We start from the raw sequence: 22210 nt of genomic DNA on the forward strand, positions 1-22210 counted from the left end.
AACAGTTTCTTTAAATAACCATGAAGAAAAAAAAAGCAATAAATTTGCACTACACAATCCTGCAGAATGGTAAAACCACAGTGCATATTTGGACAGTTACAATCCATCAGAATTTCACCGCAAGACTCATGTATTTGTGCCTGTTTCAACACTGCACTGAACGTACCTATGCAACAGCCAGAGGTCCTCTGGACGTCAGCTGAGAGCACTTACCTTCTTCAGGTATTAGAAGGTACACTGTCACTGACTGACCCCCAGAGCCCGTCCCAGAAGAACTTCTCGGCTCAGAACAAATGTGTTTAATATGCCTCAGACAGCACTACGCTTTCAACACAACCAGCCTGTGAACCAAGTACGTTTCCAAATGCTCACACTAGCCCATGGACAATTAAATTCACCTTTCTGTCGGCGCAGAAGAATAAAAATCTCCAAATACTAAACAAACAAGCTGCCAGCTCAAGATGTCTTTACGAACAGCTTGTATACAGCCATCTTACTTGGCCAGATCACACATTCATCTACTGATCCCTTCTCCCTCCATTTAATCTACAAGCTTAAAAACAGCACCATGCTGAGGCATTTCATCTCACACTTTTACAGCATTCTGAAATACAGGAGAGATGTGACTGCAGTCATTTTCACATGCTTAGTACTGAAAGTTCCAATTACTCAAAATACAGAGTCATCTCTAAAACAAAACTAAGCTGTATTTTTGAACATTGCCATTTAAGGTCTTCATGATTGAGTTTAGCCCTGAAAGACTGCAGACTGACTAATTTTGAGTTGATCTTTTCAAGAAACACATTCATCTGGCAATTGCGTATAGACTTGGAAACGTATGATAAAAACTGAGATTTTGTCTTTGCATGCCAGTAATTTGAAAAGTACCACATCCATGGCAAAAACGTCTCGTGTCTATACATTGAGAGGGTCGCTACGAGTCCGTCTGTAAAACTGAGTGAAAACGCACCCACCCTCAGGAACTCTAGAAGGTGATGCCCAGTGAAAAGAAGGTCTCAAGAGTTTCACTTCTCTGGGAGAGGTAACATCAGGGCTTGAATGAGCGTTCTACCTAGAGTTCAAATTCAGAGTATTAATAACGATATTAATAAGATAAGCTAGTCTGCTATATTTTTGATAATCTCCTAAGATCACCCCTGGCAGCAGTAAGCCCCTGTGAACGTCGTTTTCATCTACGAGGAGCGTTCCTGCTACAGCTCTGCAGCGGTGAGAGGACCCCTGGTGATACAACACCATCCCACAGGCAGCCTGCAGTTCCCTGCGCTTGCAGCTTCAGCGTTATTTACTAGTTACAACTATTAACTTGGAAATCGGTTTAAGGGAACAAACGGACAGCAGGCATCTGGAAACAAAGCTGACCGCTGAATTTCTACTACAGACCCGCTTCGTGTGGCACACAGGCCCGCGGAGAGCTCCTTCCTCCTCCCTCCGTCCTCAGCAACACATTGTGGCTCGATCCAAGGGAGACTGATCTCGGCCAGCTCATCGACCTCCAGGCCTTCCAGGTTCTTTCGCCTTGTGGTGTCTATCTGATCGGGGTTCATTCTCAGAACATGGCCAAGCCAACAAAATTGACAGGTGCCTTTATCCAGCACGATATCCTGGCTTCTGGTCTCTCTGGAAAGCTCGCTGTTGGGAGATTCTGTTTGGCCTGAAGATGCAGCACCGCAGTGGAAGGATGGAGGCATTCTCGTGTCAGACTTAATGACACGCCAGCGCTCTGGGCCGTAGAGCACAGTGGATCTCGCATTACTGTTGTAACTAATAAACACACAACTATGACTCTAGACCAGAACGTGACTGCAGTCCTCGCTAGGCCCACAGAAACGCAGCGCACTGAAACTGCCTGATGTTCCCCCAAATGGCCCTAGATCACCGTACCACTGGCCAATAACAAAGAAAGCTTTAGACCACAGAGCCCTCCAACCTCCCAAACCAACGGGGCACTGCTGGCCAGAAGAAACCAGGGAATCCTCCTGATGGAAATACCTGAACACCAGCGTCCCTAGAGACAACGCATGGCATGCTGGGCTGCAGAAATGAGACTGTCTGGGCTTTGAACAGAACAGAGGAAAACTGCCGAGTCATGAAATGTCTCTTCCTTATCGGTGTACTTAAACACATTTTAAGTGCAGTATTGAAAGAGGAAATTTATTTTCATAACATTTTGATTTAGTTTTTACATTAGTCATTACTTTTACCTAAATGGATTTGCAACAGCAATGAGGATATAAATCATCTGAGCAGGATAAAAAAAACAATGCTTGCAACTCAAGATTTCCTCAGCACTTCCTGGGTATCTACTACTTTAAAAATAATTCAATTTATGATCTTCACGCTTTCACAGGACTAAGGTTTCGTGTTTTTCATTACAATCTGAATTTTAGAACAGACAGAAAAATTGACAGCAACTTGTGTTTTAAATAAAAGCTGCATCTAAATGCTGTCTGTGCACCCGTATCACTGTTTTAATCATCAAAATGATATCTCCTGGAAAAACAGAAATGCAGAGTCTAACCTGAGCAGTTTTGAAATAGTCTAATAGAAACAAAATCCTCATCTTGAATGACCCACTGACATGGAGGAGATAATTACACATTTAAAGCCACCATAAAATGTCACCACTTTAATTTCACTCCATTAAACATGCTCTTCTTTTCTTAGGAAATGTAATTCAGGAGGGAATATGCTTACACCAGGCAAGTCAGATTCAACCGTACCAAGAACAAAATGTTTATTTAATCCCAATACAGAATTTTCCACGGGTTCTGCAGTTCTCAGATACAGCACATTGTAGAACGTCTGTTCAAAGTCCTACAGTCCAGCAAAATAGACAAACCCTTCTGCTCTCCTTAACTGGCCGCTGTCTTTTATCACATGGAGTGTCAGCAGCTGATACCTCTCTCAAAGCCCTCGCCCTGCTAATTACTGAGGGCTAGAAACCCCTGTGAACCTGCAGTCCTGCTGCTGCTCGAACTTCTCCATCCACAGGCCCCTCTCTGAGGAAATTAGGAACGACCGCTCTAGCACTTTAATAATAATAATAATAATAATAATAATAATAATAATAATAATACTGAAATTCAAACACAGAACTCAGAACATAACAGCCAGTGCAGGCTTGGTTTTCACTAGAACACGTTCCAGTCCCGACTAAGAGTACTACTTCAAAAACATACAGGACATTATTCTGAACAATGCACAAACAAGAGAAGATACACAACACATGCAGAACACGATTGAGGCAGAAGGCAACTTTTTAAATAAAATCTGATTGATGCAAGTCGAGGAGTACCTGTACTATTTTTCTGCTTGGCCTGAATTGGATTTTCCCTGTTTACACACGGAATACTTGACAATCCAGGCCCCCCAGTCCTGCCAGTGATGTCAGACGCTCTCCGGCTGGGGCTGACAGGGACTGTGGGAAAGGCTGGGGAGTGTCTAAACCGGCTGGGCCACACACACTCCTGAGGCGCGCGGGCTCTGACCCCGACCACACCGCCAAGCACAAATGAGGCTTCAACGGGATAAAGCAAGCAAAAAGTGACTGAAGCACAAGAGGAAACAGGGTACTCTTTCAGACCTGCAGATGGCTCACCTGACAGAGCTGAGCTGCGCCAGATCTAAAACACTTCCAAGCAGAAGAAAGTGCTGGGACAGAGATGGGAAGAAAAAGAGAGGAGAGGAGACTGGTCTTCCTCAGATGAAGGAATCTGACAAACGACAAGGGAACAGACAAGGGGTGCACACACAGAAATCAGCCCCACACTGAAGGGATGCGATTCCTTGAACTTTATAACCCATTTAATGGCCATGATTAATGTTAAATTGAGTTTATATCTTAAAGGCTAAGAAACCAACAAGACTCTCTATCAGTCCACTTCCATCCCATGGGAGTGTGGAACAAGCTCCCCAGCCATGCTGCTGAAGCCGATGCCCTGGCTCTTCCCAAGAATTAAAAGGGTTGGATAAAGATCCTTGGACCAGACAGCTACTCTATTCCAAAGGGATCAGATGAGCCAAATGGTAATTAGGTTTCCCGATGGTTATACATTTAAAATGCTAAGATGGTGAAAAATATATCATGCTGGTTTTAGCCTCATTTGTTGTTGTTATATCATGATATAACAACAACAAAAATTATATTTATTTAATTTATATCTATATCTATTAGATGATACCAGCTTGATAAGATGTCTGGAACACTGGAGCCCCGGGACTGCAGGGTGACAAGAAACCAGCACCCCTGGGAGGCAGCGGCACACGTCTGAGCCACATGTCCCAGTGCCTGTGGAGACGTTCCAAACCTGCGGAAGACGCCGCCTGTAAGCCTCCTGTCAGCACTGCTGGCCTGTGCTGGCCACTGCCGCAGCGGTACATCTGAGCTACAACTCACAACACACACTAACTCACTCCCAACCAGCCGGCCCGCGCCGACACAACCCCATTACCTCGCCCCTCCTGCAAGAACACCACTCATCAGAGCCATCCGCGGCCACTCCTTCGACTGGGAGCCCCAGCACTGGGAAACAGCGGAAGTGGAAGGTGCTGTTTATACAACATTAAGTTCAGAAGGAATTTTCAATCGCACACTGGTATCGCTCCTGAGACTTTCTCTTCTTCAACGCCATTCAAAATCAAAAGCACACCAAGCTGAAGAGCTCTGTAAAGCAGCAAAATACTCAAAGAGTGGCTCAATTATCAGCTAAAAACAAATTTGATAAAATAGTAAAAATACCCCCATACAGAATATTGTTCAACAGTTTATGTATTCCATTGAATATTCTCTTCCAGAGCCACAGGAGAACTTGGGAGTACACATACTCCTGTAAAGCACTTTGAGTAGAGTGTCCAGTAAAGTACTATATAAATGTAAGCAATTATTATTGTTATTATTATAAAAGACTTTCTTTTATTGCACACAAAAGAAAAAACATGAAATATTTAGCAAATACTAACCAAATCAAATTTAGAACATGAAGTAAAACTGTCTCTTGCAGTTGTAGGAATAGAATGCTAGTGCTTCAGATAGGTCATCCTGAATCCTGTTCAGTGTCCCAGGAGGAAAGTCGGGAATTCCAGATGTGGAAGGAGCAAGGTGATCTAACTCATTAATGACGTTACCAGAACATTTACAGAAAAGGAGCCTTCCAGAGAAGGAGCACTGGCAGGCAGCAGGTGTGTGCGTGCAATGGTTGAAATGATGTGTAAATTGGAAAAGGAAAAATGTTATTTTATTTAACTCTGAACCTACTTCTGAACGCATGCAATGCCATGTCATCTGCCCTAGAAAAGGTAGCTGAGGTTATGAAACTGTTAAGCCATGTTATGAAAAACATGTATTTCCAAGTGATGTAAAACTACACTTTCAAATATTGAAGGGGGTACGTGAAATATATTAAAAACCTTTCAGATTTCTTAAACAACAGAGAACTTATCAATTAGATGGAGCATACCTAGAATTGGTTACAATTATTAGTATTTATTAGTAATTATCTGTCCCTTACCCTTTCTGACCTTCATGTCCCATCTCTGCTTCCTGAAACAATACACTTCAATCCCTACAGATGGGTCTTCTACTTCATTATCTTCCAAAATATCTCTGAACTGGAGTTCAGTTTTCTTTAGTTATTAGCATGTGAGCGTCAGGGCTCGAAGGTTGTTTCAGTGGGTTTTTCCCCACACTCACCCACAGTATATCAGGGGACTCCAATTGTTTGGGAGGCAGAGAATAAAACTGAAGAAAAATCAGCTAAAATCCTTCCCACAATTCAAGGTTTCATGGGTTTATCTAGATTACAAAAATTTAACTTTCCAAAAAGTACCACAGAGTTTCTCCTCAATGTCTGACAGCTGTCTTACAGTGTAACAAAGATTCCGAACTGTAACTGTGACACCAGAGAGAGGGGCTATAACTGCACCACTACTGGAACTGTGACACCAGAGAGAGGGGCTATAACTGCACCACTGCTGGAACTGTGACACCAGAGAGAGGGGCTATAACTGCACCACTGCTGGAACTGTGACACCAGAGTGAGGGGTTATAACTGCACCACTGCTGGAACTGTGACACCAGAGAGAGGGGCTATAACTGCACCACTGCTGGAACTGTGACACCAGAGTGAGGGGTTATAACTGCACCACTGCTGGAACTGTGACACCAGAGTGAGGGGTTATAACTGCACCACTGCTGGAACTGTGACACCAGAGTGAGGGGTTATAACTGCACCACTGCTGGAACTGTGACACCAGAGTGAGGGGTTATAACTGCACCACTGCTGGAACTGTGACACCAGAGTGAGGGGCTATAACTGCACCACTGCTGGAACTGTGACACCAGAGTGAGGGGCTATAACTGCACCACTGCTGGAACTGTGACACCAGAGAGAGGGGCTATAACTGCACCACTACTGGAACTGTGACACCAGAGTGAGGGGTTATAACTGCACCACTACTGGAACTGTGACACCAGAGAGAGGGGCTATAACTGCACCACTGCTGGAACTGTGACACCAGAGTGAGGGGTTATAACTGCACCACTGCTGGAACTGTGACACCAGAGTGAGGGGCTATAACTGCACCACTGCTGGAACTGTGACACCAGAGTGAGGGGCTATAACTGCACCACTACTGGAACTGTGACACCAGAGTGAGGGGTTATAACTGCACCACTGCTGGAACTGTGACACCAGAGAGAGGGGCTATAACTGCACCACTGCTGGAACTGTGACACCAGAGTGAGGGGTTATAACTGCACCACTGCTGGAACTGTGACACCAGAGTGAGGGTTTATAACTGCACCACTGCTGGAACTGTGACACCAGAGAGAGGGGCTATAACTGCACCACTGCTGGAACTGTGACACCAGAGAGAGGGGCTATAACTGCACCACTGCTGGAACTGTGACACCAGAGTGAGGGGTTATAACTGCACCACTGCAGGAACTGTGACACCAGAGAGAGGGGCTATAACTGCACCACTACTGGAACTGTGACACCAGAGGGGCTATAACTGCACCACTGCTGGAACTGTGACACCAGAGTGAGGGGCTATAACTGCACCACTGCTGGAACTGTGACACCAGAGTGAGGGGCTATAACTGCACCACTGCTGGAACTGTGACACCAGAGTGAGGGGCTATAACTGCACCACTGCTGGAACTGTGACACCAGAGTGAGGGGTTATAACTGCACCACTGCTGGAACTGTGACACCAGAGAGAGGGGCTATAACTGCACCACTGCTGGAACTGTGACACCAGAGAGAGGGGCTATAACTGCACCACTACTGGAACTGTGACACCAGAGAGAGGGGCTATAACTGCACCACTGCTGGAACTGTGACACCAGAGAGAGGGGCTATAACTGCACCACTGCTGGAACTGTGACACCAGAGAGAGGGGCTATAACTGCACCACTGCTGGAACTGTGACACCAGAGTGAGGGGCTATAACTGCACCACTGCTGGAACTGTGACACCAGAGTGAGGGGCTATAACTGCACCACTGCTGGAACTGTGACACCAGAGTGAGGGGCTATAACTGCACCACTGCTGGAACTGTGACACCAGAGAGAGGGGCTATAACTGCACCACTACTGGAGCAGCTGCTGAAACTCACAGTACCACCGACCACGGACAACTGGAGTTGTCCGTCAATTATAGTGGTGATTTGCATTTTTTTTTTAAGTGGATAAGTGCAAAGTATTTTTACGATGATCTTCTTCTCATATACCATAAGATAAATCTGGTAGAACAGCTGAAAATATGTATGATTCTCACAATCCTCTACCACTGTACATGCCCAGACAATTCCCATCTCTATACAGTTAGCATTGTTTGCATCTTCCCAAGTACAGTCTTAATCTCATTCAAAGTGCTGTAATGGTAACAAGCTACATGGCTCAGTTGGCTGGACAAGCATGTAACAACTTGTATGCATTCAATGTTCATTCCTGTACTTTATATGGCACTCATTCTTATAAACAAGCAGCAATTAATTTATATAACATGAGAGCACATATTTTTAAAGGACTGACACAAATGCCACAGAATTCAGACAGGCAATGAAGTAGGAGTGAGCACAGCGGCAGGGTGACACTCAGACACAAACATGCACAGCAGCTTCACTGGACAACTTTCTGTCCTTTCCACTTGTCAGCCAGGACAATAACCCATATTAATATTCTGTGCTCAAGAACTTATTGTTCATAGAAAAAAACATCTTGATAGTGCTTTGTGACAGCCCAGATTATATGAGCGAAATCTGCTCATTAACTGAAAAACAGGCGAGAATGACTGCATCCCATGGAAAAAACTTTCATTGCAATTGTTCGTATAGTGAAGCATGACTGTCAATCAGGGTAGTGGCCTCTATTTTCTCGAAGGCATGCAAGGATTACATTATACATATATACTGATGGGGATGCAAAACTTCAAAAACCCAACTACGTTAGACAGGAAAACCAGAAAACTGAACGGTACTCCTCCACCTTGGCTTTGTTTCATCCAAACCAGTGCAGTTTCGTAAACGTTTATTCGGGCAGAACCGCGCTGTATTAAGTGCACACCAGCACCTCACAGAAAAAAACCCAGTCCAATTTTTGTGTCATTCACTCACTGTACACACCACTTAATTAGATAAATGATCTGTGAAAGTAGAGCAAAAAGCCCATCTTTTTAACGAATGCTAAACCTCTGACCATTTAACCACTACGTATGAAGTTCACGATTAAGATGTGGGAAAGTATTGTCTGCAGGGCACATACTGCCTGGAAACGTGTGGTGACAGCTGACCTAGAGCCTCACTCACCACCACCCAGCCTGCGCCTTTCTGCAGGGAAGAGACACCCTCTAAATAAGCAGCTGGGCTGTGCTGCACAATCAAGGACACTTTATATCAGTTTTTGGGCTGTGGACAGGTTCTAGAAATCTCATGTAACCACAGAGCCTTCTGGAAACCAGTTGAATATTTAACACCTTTACAGCTGCAGTTAAACTCACCCAAAATTGCCATACTTCCTGTAATGTTCAGTAATTCAGATTTGTTATCACTTGGCTCCTACATGCATTCGCTGACATCAGTGTGAAACGAAATCGCACATTGCTGAATATGTATAGTACAGCAGATGTTTTTATGGTCTTGAAACTGAGCACTGTAAAAACATTTCAGTGTGATTTAAGATCTCATGAACATGACCGTGAATTCCAGATTTGGATCACTCCAGTTATAAGTGTGAAATCATCCCAATTGAACTGACTCAGCACATCCTTATGGTCAGACAAAGACCAAAATCATCAAACAGAAAGCACCATCAGATCACACATCGAGCACCAAAGTGTAAAGGTCAAAGGTCACACTGCATCACCAGGGCAGAATTTCTCATGATGCCAGTAGAGGAAATGTACTACCAAATTCAACACATAACATTTTAAGAAGAGAAAAAAAACAGCAGCCAGACTAAGGCTGCTTGAGATAACTTGCAAGAAGGAGTACAGGAAACCAGTGTCGTGTCATTGTCACCCTGCCCTGGAAGGAAACCCTACCCAACCAAAATGTGGAGGAGGTCAGCGACTAACAGAAGATGCTGTAGAACAGGCCACAAATTTAGAGAGAAACATTAGAAAGGTTGCAAACAAGAGCACTCCATACAGCCCAACTGGGTCATTTGGTTGTTAGCAGTAACGTGTCCAGCTGTTCAAATAAGCCAGGATATCAGCTTTAACAACAGGAAGTTTATTTCAGACCCCCAAAACCCCCCAAAAGCTCCTCATGTTCTGAGTTTTAAATGCGCTTCCCTACAGATGGGGGTTCGTGCTTCACTGTTCCTTCTAAAGAAGTCCACTGTGTTGAAAATGCACTTGAGGACAACTTCAATCTTATCTCCTTTAATGTTCAAGACTAAAAAGTTTCATTTCTTTTATCTTGCGGGAATAAAACACTCCAGTGAGCCCATGAATGTATCTGCTTAGCTCCTCTCTAGAACTGATTCAAGATCAGCAGAATTTTCTTGAAACAGACATTACAACCCAAAGTGACAACTACTGTACAGCATGATTATGTAAGAAGCCAGATCATTTAAGTGCTGTGGCATTAATAGTGGGAAGCCACTTCACAGACTAATCACCTGGATTTCACCTACAAGCAGAAAAGATGCCATATCGCCCATCACTTGGGACATGCTTGTAACAATCCCTAATACCTTCACCACTCAACCCCTTGGTCCCTGATCCGAAACTGGCAAAGAAAACTGAGTCATCACCAATGTACACCCTCTGGGGAAGCAACACAAAAACATGCACAGAGGCAACACCAACAACAAACACAGTTCTTAATTATGTCCGTTCGGGTAGCTGCTTACCGCTTTGAAAGAAACTGGACTGCTCCAACTCCAGCCTCTCTACAAGATATTCTGATACAAGGATTAAGCTTTGGGTGAATATTATTAAATTTCAACTGTTTGTAGAAAGTATTCTCATGGTGACAGTAATTAGTTTAAAACACAGCCTGCAACAGTTGAGAAAAATACTGCCTAATCTTTTTTAATAACTTAATCTAAAATCTTAATCGCAACACAGTCAAGAGACCAAAGCAAATCTTTTACATAAAAAAATCATAACTATTCTACTTTGATATAGTTTTCAACTTTTCATTTGTATTTATAACATATATTTAAAGCAGACAATTTGAGAACTTTAACTCTTATACTGCAAAACTTTGATCTAAAGTACTTCATTTCCTTAATTGGCCCTTAATTGCATAATTGACCCTGCTGCAGAGCAACGATTAAATAATTAAGAATTAGCTGGAACAAAGGACCGTGATGTAATGTAAGGGGTGATGTTGCTTGACTGCTGGTGTGCCACAATTGTGAACACTGCTATTAAGAAGTGGGTCATCAACATTACACAAGCCAAAAACTGGTCTTAACAGCTGTAAAAACTACCCCCTTTCCCAGTCCACTGGTACCAGCTAACAAAACACTGCAAGTCACAGGAAAGTCAATATTCTGAACGTTCCTTTGAAAAAGCAAGAGCACAGCTGAAGAATCATACTCCATAGACTACCCTGGACTAAAAACGACATAATCCAGCCGCCTGATGATAAACGCCAGCAGAATCTCCGTGCTTCAGGACAAGTGATCGATTCACATCAGGGCAGGATGGCCAAGGGAAAGACAACACAAACATAATAACATTCACCACAACAAAAAGACTGGACCTACCCCTGTGCCACACAGCAGCAAATATTCAGACCAGGAGAGGACAACTAACATTTGATCAAATACTGTAGGGATCGGTGTAAAAACATTAGTGTTCTGCAGGCTGCTCTTTCAAAACTCAACTGATTCACACATATGATCTCCTCTGGAAAAAAAAAACAGTCTAAAAGAATTCAAGATGTGGATACTCCAGTGAAAACCGGACAATTACAAAGTTAAAGCAGGAGCATTCAAAGAGGCAGGAGCAAAGTGGGTTCAACCGACTGACGGTCAGCGTTACCCCAGCAGCCCCCAGCGTCTCCGGTCCGGACAGACGGCTCCTATGCACGTGGAAGCCGGGCCCCTCCGCCCACCAGCTCTCCAGCCAGGGCTCCGGTGCCGAATGCTCAGCCTGCGCTCATTTACATCTCCACCACGCTCCCTTCCCCCAACGCACGGCTCTATTTAAAGCGACCGCAACACATTCCACTCTGCTGCTTTGTTTTTTTCTTAAAGAGATCATTCTTCAAATGTCTGGGCAGTTAAACTGTTCCTTATCTGCATTATTAGACTTCAGATTTTATTTCGTATTCCTCCTGGTCCACTATAACCTTTTAACCACGGAAACGTGGAAAGCTTGTAAAATGTAACAAAGTAATTCACCTCCATGCTTTTTGACAAATTATTTTGGAATAGTTTTATATATAAAAATTATTATTAGAAATAATTCTTAAATTATTGGAGACTGTAAAACTGGAACAAGTAAAACAAACTATAATACCCACACACAACACTTCCTGAAGCTGAATAAGGCCTCTTGTGTGATTTTTATCAATCACATACCATCTTGTGGAAACAAAAGAGAGACATGGCACTTCGGCTCTTCACTGAATTTCAAACAAGAGCTCGGAAACTCTCCCGGGCCAAAGGGCAGGGTTTCTTTCAGAAACAGGTCGGAACACGTGGCCCAGCAGACAGATCCTGCGCAGCTGAAAGCCAGAAGGGTATTTCCCCAGTCAAGGCCAGGGCACAGCCAGACTGACTGGCAGCTTCCACTCATTGTCAGGTCGGTATTTAACTATGAAATTCAAGAACAAAGCACAGCGACAATGAAAAGTTGCAACCCCGGTGAACGTGGAGAGAAAAGGCTTTCCTGATCGCTGTCCAAGACCACCAAAAAACAAACAGAAAGCACATGCCTCACTAATTGATGAGACTCCTTAAGTTTCGTCTACACCACACTGCCTGCTGAACCTCCCAAGCCTCCTAAGGTCAGGGGAGTACATCTGCTGCAGTGTCTAGATTAACCTGAATCAGTCCCACACAGCGAAACTTGTTTTTCCAAATTCCTTCAGCTTGCCCCAGGCATGGCGATTACACCCTTAGAAAAGTAGGCCAGGTGTAATCAAGTTAGAACCACATGCGGCTGTTAATTTATGAAGGTGTTATCAATTCAGAATTCAGTTATGAGGTCAAAGAAGGTCTTAATGGTGAACAAAAAAAAAGAAAACATTACAGGCAACAAAATGCAGTCTTGTACAAACTGTACTCAAGAAACAGAAAGGAAATATTTTAGGATTTAAACTCATCGGTGTCTTGCCTGTTCCAGTCTTCTCAAACTAGGTTAAAGCATGAAATACCAAGGACCTCACGGTGCCTGGAAACAAGAGCCCTCAGCTTCTGAAATGTGAACTGGCTCAGACAACCGCAATGCTGAAAGAAGCCTTATACCCATCCTTGTACTTACGTTGCTTTCCCATATGCCTCCCACCACACTTCTAAGTGTAAATCCACCTTTATACTGCAAAACGCTATTATAGGCGCTGAAGAGTTTCCCCAAAATCCTCTTCTCTCACAGATCTCCCGAGGCCTGTAACACACAGCTATGGAGCCCAGGGCTACAGAAAAGATGCTACCTGCCACTCATCTTCCTAGAGGTTGTCTGCTGTGGACATGCAATCAATCAGTAAAAGACCACAACAATTTTACTGGACAAAAAATTACTTCCTGAGTTTACATTCTTATCATGCCTCGACATCTATCTGTTCTTGCTAAACACTCACCAACGGGGTCATGTAAAAACATCCCCACACTTACAAAAAGACTCAAGGTCCCCGTAATCAACACTTTTGATTAATTTGCCATCTGGAAACTCCAGTCCCGATGCTTGCTTGCTGGTTCTCTCTCGGGTCGAACCCATAATCCACTGACCACCAAGCTGGCATCCTCATGCACTCTTTGGATTTGGGAATTTACGAGCACACGGTGGGTTTTGAGAGGAAATCCAGACGAAGTTCAGGCACCAAACACTTTCTTTAAACAAGCCTGTCCTTTCATTAAACCTACCCAGAACAAGAATTTTGTTTCTTCACCTGCACAGTACATCATGCATTTTGAATGTACTCTGCACATGGCTTCTGGGGGTACCAGATTTTCTGATCAATTATTATTAAGCCCCTGTTTATCATAAACACTTCTGGATTACTCTGGAGTTCGTTTTGCTGCATTTTTTGTGCAACTCTGCTCATTTTCCATCTTGCCTCTTCCTCGGATTACTCACCTACACCACAGGGGGGCTAGGCTTGTTCCACCCACACAGAAGATAGAAAATACATTGAAGAATACTGCTTCAGTTACATAACAGATCAGCCGTAATTCACTTTTCCTGGGAGAGAAAAAAATCTAATGATGTACATTATACATGAATAATGGAAATTTATATGAGTTCACCCTGCCTTGATTCAACGTGTGAAATATTGTACCTTATGCAAGTTACGAAGGACAAATACTACTGGGACATCTTTGAGCACCTAATGCCAATGATACCTGGATGTGCAGCTCTTGTAGAAAACAAGAGACTTGTAGGCTACAAGGTCTCCTCTTGCTTGTAACCTTTCTTACGCTCCTAATACTACCGGACTTTATTCGCCGCAATGATTTCAAGATTCCTTCGTAGTCTTATCCACACATTCAGTGAATCTCAGGCCCAGCAGCCCACTTAAGGAATCCTTGTGAATTTGCTACACTCAACCTTATGCCATAAGAGCACTAACAAAATGTCAGGTCCCAGGACGTATCTGCTGATCCAGATTCCAACCACAACCTCCTAGACGCAGCCACGGGCGCAGGGGTTCAACCGAACATCAGCCTTGCCCCCAGCCAGGGTGGACAGAGGGCCTCTGCCAGGTCGGGAACAGGCGGCCGGCTCACCTCCGGACCCGTGAAGGGCAGCCCGGCTATTCTGCGGTCGCGCGCGGCAAGATGCACCTGAAGCTACACACTGCCAAAGGCAGCAGCGCGGGCAAAGATAACAAGCTTGGCTCTAATTTTCAGGCAGGGCAGAGCAAAGAAGGTGCAAATAAATTTTAAAAAAGACAGTGCTATTTTCTTGGGCACAGCCCTGTAATATGAACCCCCGATAGAAACAGTGCTGCCTGTCCTGGGGTTCATACACGACATCGCATTCTGAAAACGTGACCACCTGAACTGATTTCACTTTATACAAAGCAAAGCCACCAACATCCTTCAGAACAGTGCGATTTGCTCAGGAGCTCGCCACAATGAACCACCTGGACTTCATGGTCTCCTCCAGATTGACTGTGTTTATTCATGAGCACATAACGCAGTGTGCATGTCATCCACTCACACATTACTATTCATCAGTCCAGCAGAAGATCTGGCTCGGAGGAAAAATACACATTCGCTGCGCCCTTCTGAAACTGAAAACAATGCAAGTCAGATCACATTCATGAGCCACCACGTCTGCACCTGTTTTCCGTTAGATTGGTGCACCTGATACAAAGTCTCAATAACCAGAAAACAGGAAGTACATCACTACAATACACTTTCCATATAGAAAATACACAACCTAGACATTGCAAATGCCACTCATTTCTGTTCATCAGTGGCATATAAATGCACATAAGAGGATCTCCACAGCAACAAGCTGCCCAACACCTGATAATGACAGCAGACCGGGAGCCATGAACACAGACTCTGACCCCCAGTGACTCCCAGTGCCCCTCCAGACATCTGAAGAACTACAGCACCTGTGGTTTGTGCAACACTAACCTTAGTACAGAAAGCTATTTTGCAGGTAAGTGTTAAAGAAGAGGAACCTGGGGTATCTCCTTGTCCAGTTAAGCTACGCTCAAAAGGCAAGACTCCTCTACCATTTCCTGGTAAAGTGGAGACTCAGATACTACAGTGTTGCTCGTACATGACAAATAGCTTTCATACAATTAAGTAGATTAAGATATTTGACTGCCACTATTTTATATCAAGAAGTTAAAATCATATACTATACCAGCCAGATAGAACTCTCTCCTCACAATTAATATCCCTCATTAGGATAAGACGATTAGGTCTAATGCTAAAATAAACTTTTCACTACACTGCCAACTTAACTACTTGGCTTAACTACCCTACCTACTCAGTAACAATAGGCATCCAGCATCAGGATAACCCAGCTGAGTCCACCATCACTTCAATCTCAAACTGCAAAAAATATTCATCAAAGAACTTGAAATATAAACATCCACGCTCCCTTCTCTGAACAGATTCCATCTTTTTTTGTAACAAAACTACATAGACGTAATACTCTGCACTTGTCTATGTTAAATGTTATCAGATATTTGGCCAGATTCCACAGTCAGTTAATCCCTCTTATTTGGTGTTGTTTGTGAACGTGACTAGTCTGTTAACTGCATCAGAATTAAAATCATTCACATGAGTGAGGAAGAACAGTGGTCCTGGGACAGATCTCTGTGGAACTCCACTAATTACATCACCCCAGTCTGAGCATTCACCCCTTAACTGAGCTCCTTTTCTGTCCATTAAATACATCTCTCTGAATGCCTACAGCCTACAATTTAAAAATAAGTCTATTATAAGGAGGTTTATCAAAATCCCCCTGATCTAAATATCTAAAATACGATGTCATAAGCGGTCTGCACCCATTACTGCGCTGTGAACCCCTATCGCTTCCAGCACCCTAAATGAGGACAGCAGCCACCCAAACACTCACCCTTCCTTCACAGCTCTACGGGCAAGACCCACACCAGAAGCCCCCATAACGGCACTGCAGCAAGAGCAGCTTCAGAAACCCGACCCCCTGGCTACGCCAGTCCAGAAGACACGGCGTCGGCTGAAGATAAAACAGTGTTTCTAGGCCCCGCCATTACTCCACAGGCGCTGAAATGAATGCAGGAATGAAGCTCAATTCACACGCCAGGGAGGGGCAGCTCCCCAGCACGTGGAGCACTGACACAGCTGGCCAGGGGGGTGTCGGCTCTCTTGGGACCCCCCTGGGCTGGGGGGGGGGGCGACTCCCCGGCTAACAGGACCCCCACCCAGGCAAAGTGGGCTGGGGGGGTGCTCTGAGGTCAGTGACACCCCTGGCATGAGTCTGGGGTCCCCCCCCGCGCAGACGCTCTCTCTGAACTCCATTTCACAAGACGTTTCTCCATCCAGCCTGCAGCTGTGCCCCTCCCCCACGCCTGCCCCGGCGCGCAGCCTAGCAGCAGAATTACATAACCGCGCCTGCTGTAACCCGAGCGCGCGCGGCCCCGGGGCCTGCCGCCCGGACCGGGCCTGCCTGCCCACGCCCGCCCCTCTCGCAGGAAGACACCGGACCGGCCGCCCGGCTCCTCGATAAAGCCCCCCGACAGACCGACCCCTCGCTGTCTGGCGCCAAACGGCCGGCAGCAGGAAAGCGGATCAGGGGACACCTGGCCCCCGCGGGCTGGCCGAGCCCGAACGGACCCGTGAGCAGAACCCGTGAAGCAGCCGGGCCTCCGTGAGAAACCCCACCCCGGACCCACGCAGGTCAGGTATAGAGCGAAAGGCATTAGGGTAAAGATGTTATTTACAGAAAATAAACACAGAGGGTAAATGAGGACAAGGCCATCGTCTGAGCAAATAAATATTTCTCAGTTCTCCAGGGTCAAACGCAAGAAGGAAGGAGTGGGATGAGAATACAAGCCCTGCGGCTGACATGCACTGAGAATGTACCTTTTCGGAGGACGTCATCACTTTTCATTGACACCGTAGGAGCATCGGCTTGACCTCAAACACCTGGCTGAACAAAATCCTCACAGGGAAGAAGTGTGGACCAGGAACAAGCCCGGAGGAGACGCGCGCTGGTCTGCTGGAGCCGGTACCCAGCCGTGAGGCCCGGAGTCTCCCCTCCCCCACAGAGCTCAGTGACAGCGAGGGGCGCTCTGTCAGCAGCCAACCGACAGTCAAATCAAACAACGTTTTCCCACCCGAAGGAGAAACGGAACATTATTCTTTTTTCCATTTCACAAGTCACCAGTTTTTCAGCAAAAACACCTACTAAAGGGTTAACACCTACATCCCACGTTTGCACCGCATCCTCACAAAGGCCAAAATGAACCTGTCGATAAAAATGACACCTGACAATTGTGTCACTATGCAACTGCATCTCTGGCAGGCACAGGTTGTCCTGTTGTTGTTGTCCTGCAGGAACAGAACAAAGCCTCATTGTAACTGTCAGCACACACCAGTGCCATTACGTATGCCGTATTTGCAATACTCCTTATTTGGAAAGAAGAGAAGGGAGCTGCAGAACCTCTAACTGGAGGGGGTCCTATGAAAGTCGCCCAGTCCTGTGTGAGAAAGCGCACAAACCAGACGGTTACATTCGCCCCAGGCCTGGCCTGGCCCGGCATGTCAGCCAGTGTGCAGTGTCTGTACAGTGTGTATGTAATGTGTGTGTGTGTACTATATAAAAGTCTGTGTACTGTATAAAAGGGTGTGTACAGTGTGTATATAATGTGCACAAAGTGTGTGTGTGTGCGCACTTTGCATGGTGTGCAGTGTATGTACAGTGTGTGTACTGTATAAAAGTGTCTGTACAGTGTGTATGTAATGTGTGTGTGTGTGCAGTGTGCATGGTGTGCAGTGTGTGTACTATATAAAAGTCTGTGTACTGTATAAAAGTGTGTGTACAGTGTGTATGTAATGTGCACACAGTGTGTGTGCGCGCACTGTGCATGGTGTGCAGTGTGTATACAGTATGGATACAGTGTGTATATACAATGTGCGTGTGCAGTGTGTGTATACAGTGTGTGTAGTGTTTTTATGTACAGTATGTGTGTGCAGTGTGTACACTGTGTATATACAGTGTGTGTACCATGTGTGTGGAGTGTGTATGTAGTGTGCATTCAGTGTGTGTATAATGTGTATTGTACAGTATGTATGTGGACTGTGTGTATACAGTGTATATGTGTACAATGTGTGTGTATATAGTGTGCAGTTTGTGTATAAATACAGTGTGTATATACAGTGTGTGTAGTATGTGTGTGTATACAGTGTGTGTGATAGGACCCCCCTCCACCGCCTATATATACATATAGTTTAGAGTGTGTACACAAATACTGTCTATATTGTGTGTAGTATGTGTGTGTGTGTATACAGTGTGTATGATAGGACCCCCCTCCACCACCAATATATACATTTACAGTGTGTATATAAACACAGCATGTATATACAGTGTGTACAGTATATATATACTGTGTGTGTGTGTGATAGGACCCCCCGCAGCCTGTATAAACATACAGTGTGTGCAGTGGGTATATACAGTGTGTGTACTGTGTTTGTATATAGTGTGTGTAGATATACGTGTACAGTTTGTGTATGTACAGTGCGTGTGATAGGACGCCGCAGCCTGTATATCCTTATACAGTGTGTACAATGTCTGTATAAATGCAGTGTGTGAACAGTGTGTATATATACAGTGTGTGTACTGTGTGTATATATATACAGTGTGTGTATATAAATACAGTGTGTGATAGGACCCCCCAGCCGCCTGTATATCCTTATACAGTGTACAGTGTGTGTAAATAGTGTGTGTACAGTGTGTATATATACTGTGTGTATGTGTACAGTGTGTGTACAGTGTGTGTACAGTTTGTACATATACAGTGTACAGTGTGTACATATACAGCATATACAGTGTGTGTGTATAAATACAGTGTGTGATAGGACCCCCAGCCGCCTGTATATCATTATACAGTGTACAGTGTGTGTAAATACAGTGTGTATTTATATACAGTGTGTACAGTGTGTGTATATATACTGTGTACAGTGTGTGTAAATACAGTGTGTATTTATGTACAGTGTGTATATACACTGTGTGAGTGATAGGACCCCCAGCCGCCTGTATATCCTTATACAGTGTACAGTGTGTATTTATATACAGTGTGTACAGTGTGTGTATATATACAGTGTGTACAGTGTGTGTATATACAGTGTGTATTTATGTACAGTGTGTACAGTGTGTGTATATACTGTGTGTATATATACAGTGTGTACAGTGTGTGTATATATACTGTCTGTGTACAGTGTGTGTATTTATGTACAGTGTGTACAGTGTGTGTATATACACTGTGTGAGTGATAGGACCCCCAGCCGCTGGCTCCTCGCGGCTCCCCTCGTGCCCTTCCCGTCCCCGGCCTCGGGGCCTCGCCGCTCGCGCCGTCTCCGCACACCGAGCAGAAACCACGCGTCGAAAGCGCACCGTCAGATAAAATTAAATTCAATTTAAAACAGAAATACACCGCTCTCTTCTGACGGGCTGCCCGTTTCAACACGCTTTGTGTGTGTGTGGGGGGGTTCTTACACATGGAGGCGGCGGGTAGTGTGTGTGTGTGTTGTGTGTTGTGGGGGGGTCTTTATAAGCGGTGATAACGACAACGACACGGTACCGGCGGGCAGAGGTCACGCACTCGCCCCCCCCATCCCCCACCACGGCCCACAGCCGTCCACCAGTCGGACCTGCGGACACGGCCGCGGAAACACACGGCACCCACACTCGCCCATCCCCCACGCCGCCCGCCCGGCTCCCGGCGCGCCGCCCGCCCAGAAACTCGCCCCTCGGACCCGCCGCTCCCGTCCCGTCCCGTCCCGCCCGCGACCGGGCGAAGCCCACTTACTGTAATATCCAGATCACGCAGGGGGAGCCTGGGCTGCCGTGTGGAATTTCCTCTCCGGAGTGTGTATGTGTGTGTGGTTTTTTTTTTTCCCCTTCCTTTCTTTCAAAAAATACGGCCGTAATATCGCGTTATAAACCCAGGCGAAAGCGAAGGAGGAGGCGGCGGCGGCGGCACTTAAATTCCCAGAGAGGCGCGGCGTGGCGCTTGCCGTTTTGCGTTACCTCGGCTCTTGGATTTTTTTTTTTTATATCATTAAAAAAAAAAAACTTTAAGAAATAGAGATGGAGGAGAAATTGAGGAACATGGTGAGGGGCTGTTACTAGAGAAAAAGCCAAACGGTTCGGGAGCAGCCAACGGCTTCAGACACTCCAGCGCAAGAGGAGGGTGACCTTCCAGGCAGAAATGGGGCAGGCCTAGGCACGCTGGGGCCGCGCCGTGCAGACGCACCGAGCTAGCGTGAGCCAGTCTGCCGGCTCCGCCACGGAGGGGGCGGGGGTCGCTCTACACTCCGTCCTGGAAACGTATTAGCTCCCCCCCACCGCATCGAAACAAAACACGAGCGCCAGAGAGAGAGCCCCGCTGTCGAGTCCTGAAATGAAGGGGGGGGGGGAGAAGAAAGAGGAAAACTATTCATTACTTTTCGTTTCCATCGTGAGATTCCGTGATGAATTAGATTCGGGCAGCGCCTGGTGGGTGAGCGGGGCGGTTTCTGGTTTCTGGCATCTAGCACGCTGCCAGCACCCCGTTCAGTGCAGGTCTGAAATGAGTCGAGGCCTGCTGGTTGTGTGTTTGTGTCTGCGTGCGTCTGGTGGTGGAGGGTCAAGTCTTGACTACCCAGTCGCTACTAAATCCCTATCCCCGCGTCTCCCTGACCAGTTCTACCATTCCTCCGTGTGGCACTCTTATCGTCTACCAGTCTGTTTTCGGTGCACTTTGTCTGAAACTCTGAAGAAATGTCTGCATCCAACATGCAGCCAAACAAAGGAGGCTTCACACTAACAGGAGAACAAGTGAAGGTTTGCTCCATGCTGGAAAGAGAAAAGAAACGATGTTTCAGGTGTGAGTGTTAACGAGTGTTAACCCGAAAAAGGCTCCACAGCCGAAATGTTTCTTTTCTTCTCTTTTCAGCAGGGAATATATTTGTTCCTCTGCAGCCTGTGCATGCTGACGCAGCGCCCTACTGGAACGGCTTCACACCAGCACTGGGCCCTGCTGCACTGCTGCAGTTAACTTCCGGGCCTGACAGCCTCCATCAGTCAATCAACTGTGTTCCCAGCCCACAGGCTTCCCCGGATTAGCCTGGATTTGTTTAGTCTGAGTTGTCTCAGTGTCAGTCTTGCCGTGTCCTGCAGTGCTGGATCACTAGCGCTGGGTATCAGTTTCACTGTGTCCCCTGGCCAGGGTACTGGGTAAAGTGAGTTTCAGTGCAGAAGCACAACAGTGATTCACTGGTGGCACCTCTGAAAATGGGAACATTAACTGGCCTGACAGCACTGGGCTCGCTGGACCCACAGAACCTCCGTTGGTCCTTCTGGACCTAAAGCCTCCCAACTGGTCCCACTGGACCTACAGCTCCCACACCGATCCTACTGGATCCACAGGGCCTCCACAGCCTCCTTCCTGCTGAGATTTCGCTGAGACCCAGACTTCAAGCGGAGGGCAGATTGTCTTTGTGTTCACCCCCAGTGAGCAGAGCTGGTGTCACATGCCAGCAGACTCCACTTCGAAATGATTACGTATCTAGTCTCCTGTAGGTACAACTACCTACAGGTAGCCACCGGGCGGAGCGGTGGCTCTGTGGCTCAGGATCTGCGCCTGTGACTGGAAGGTTGCCGGTTCAAATCCCACGGCCAGCAGAGGAATCCTACTCCGTTGGGCCCCTGAGCAAGGCCCTTAACCCCAACTGCTCCAGGGGCGCTGTATAAATGGCTGACCCTGCGCTCTGACCCCCAGCTTCTCTCCCTGTCTGTGTGTCTGTGTCTCCATGGAGAAAAAGCTGGGGTATGCGAAAAGACGCATTCCTAATGAAAGAAAT

At 46.0% G+C, this 22210-nt stretch overlaps 1 protein-coding gene across 3 annotated transcripts in view; it reads right to left on the reverse strand.

Moving 5' to 3' along the window:
- tbl1xr1a (TBL1X/Y related 1a) overlaps nt 1-20550 on the reverse strand; it is a 58177-nt gene extending 37627 nt beyond the window's left edge. The window contains exon 1 of one of the 3 annotated variants that reach the window (XM_006637405.3): nt 20176-20550. The gene's annotated coding sequence lies outside the window, so the exon portion shown is untranslated. Of the gene's footprint in view, nt 1-11519; nt 11607-17230; nt 17542-20175 lie in introns of those variants that run through there. The other 2 variants (XM_015360800.2, XM_069197829.1) reach the window with 2 other exon arrangements.
- Nucleotides 20551-22210: the final 1660 nt, after the last annotated feature.

Source organism: Lepisosteus oculatus, chromosome 13 (assembly GCF_040954835.1).
Source record: "Lepisosteus oculatus isolate fLepOcu1 chromosome 13, fLepOcu1.hap2, whole genome shotgun sequence".
Lineage (NCBI taxonomy): Eukaryota > Metazoa > Chordata > Actinopteri > Semionotiformes > Lepisosteidae > Lepisosteus > Lepisosteus oculatus.